This window comes from Frieseomelitta varia, unplaced genomic scaffold, assembly GCF_011392965.1.
Source record: "Frieseomelitta varia isolate USP_RPSP 00005682 unplaced genomic scaffold, Fvar_1.2 scaffold_240, whole genome shotgun sequence".
In the NCBI taxonomy this organism is placed as follows: domain Eukaryota; kingdom Metazoa; phylum Arthropoda; class Insecta; order Hymenoptera; family Apidae; genus Frieseomelitta; species Frieseomelitta varia.
This window is the reverse complement of record NW_025109969.1, coordinates 41,326-43,406: the sequence shown is the minus strand read 5'-3', so window position 1 is coordinate 43,406 and position 2,081 is coordinate 41,326.

Genomic DNA, 2,081 nt, shown 5'->3' with positions numbered 1-2,081 from the left:
TTTTTTGCTCCGAAATTGTTATATTTCCTCAGTTTCAACCGCTTGCGCCACTGACAACTGATTGCGGACCATAACGAGCGACCAAACCGTGTACAATAATTCGTCGCGTTTCTTTTTGAACTTGTCAGTATATACTTAAATATACCAATATAATAATTCTCTTTTCTCGTCGGTATATACTTAATATATAATACTACATAATAAGTATTTATGCTGAAATATACTATATAAAAATATACTATAACTCGTCGGTATATACTTATACTATAAATATACTACTATATATTTATACTATACTATTAATACATAGTAGTATATTTATAGTATAAGTATATACCGACTATACTACTATATATTATATACTATAGTATATACTATACTATACTACTATAAATATACTACTATATACTAAAATATAAACTTAAATATACTTAAAGCCGAGAAAATATTACAATTTTGGGATAAAAAATTCTCGACGTGCGTCCAGCGCAAAATATTTAACAAAAAACAAAAATGAATTTAAGTATATTTAGAGATAAGTATAAAATTAAAATTAAGTGTATTTAACTAAAGCAAAATAGGCAAAACAAATAATAAATTTATTACTCCTCAACAATTTCTCGATTTTTCTCAATTACTTTTCATATAATTTAAAGGAAAGCGAATTGTTGTATACGGTTCGGTCACTCGTTACGGTCCGCAATCAAGTTGCCAGCGCAATTGTGGTTATAGCTTCAAGTTTGATTCCTCGGAGATTGAAAACGTGTGTATTTGCTTCTTCCGTTTTGCCAAGTTGCAAATCGAAAGACTCGCATGCAAACAAATGAATTGAAATTTCGTTCGAATCAAATGACTAGCATCGAAAGGAATTGGACGATCGATTAACCGAAATTATACATGTGCTGTTGCGCACAGGATGTGTCGTACAAATTGAGTATCTAAATTATTTCCGCCGGAGATAAGAAAGAAGTGACTAAGAGAATTCAACATGGGCTCGGGACGTGCATCTGATGATAATATACGAAAAATTCCATCGCAAGGTCGTCGGCGAAGATTACTCCAAGGTCATCTACATTTTTTTCTCCTTTTATATGTCAATGTCTGTTCTTCTTCTCTCTCTTTTCCTTCCTTTCTTATAATGCACCGTGGTCGACATTAAGATCGAGTTCAATGACACGACGACACGATTTCATTCGATTATTCTTTCTTATCTTCGACGGCTGAACCTAATCTAGACGTTCAACGTTCATTCATTTCTCCTTTTACCAAATAATTGCTCGCCTCGCGTTCCAACGTTCGCAGATTGTTGTACGAGAGTGAATATTTAATCTCATCTGTTGTCTTCAAGTACGATCAAAAGTTCCAATATTCATTCTCGAATATCTTTTCCTGTTTTTCGTTCGTACGTTGTGTGATTACCTCTTGTCTCAAAAATGATAAAATTCTTTCTTCTGCGACATTGAGGAATAAGGTTAGTAGATTGATATCGACGTACTAGTAGGTTGATATCAGTGTATTTTTTAATACAGACGTCGTTGATTTTTAATAGAACCAGGATGAAAATTTCTGCTCGGTTTCAAGCGCGTCTCCTCGCGAAGGACGTTTGCAATAGCGAAAGTTTGCAAGTTATACAGAGAAATCGAGAAGAACAGGAATTTTTTACCTGCCAGACTAATCAAGAATAATTCCTGTGACGAAACAAATTTTATTTTTAGTTTATCTACATTCCATATTAAATAGATACTCAGGTAATAAAAAAGTACAGGATTTTATTATACGTCTATTAGCAATATGCGATCTCGAGATCTTTCGAGGGCAGATAACCCATCATTGTTTAGTTTTGTTTATGGTTTACGACCGGACCGGGTCCCCGATAAGCTGGGAAAATTTCAGTGTTCCGAGTGTTGAGGAAAACTGAATCCCAGATCATTTACTTTAATGAAAAGAAAAAAGACCGTGAGATTCACGATATATACAGTGTATTTTGTAACTTGTGGGACCCACTTCGGGAGCTGATTGTACATCTAAAAATAATGAAAAAAAGTCATATAAATATATGTCCTATCTGTCTTCGTTTATGA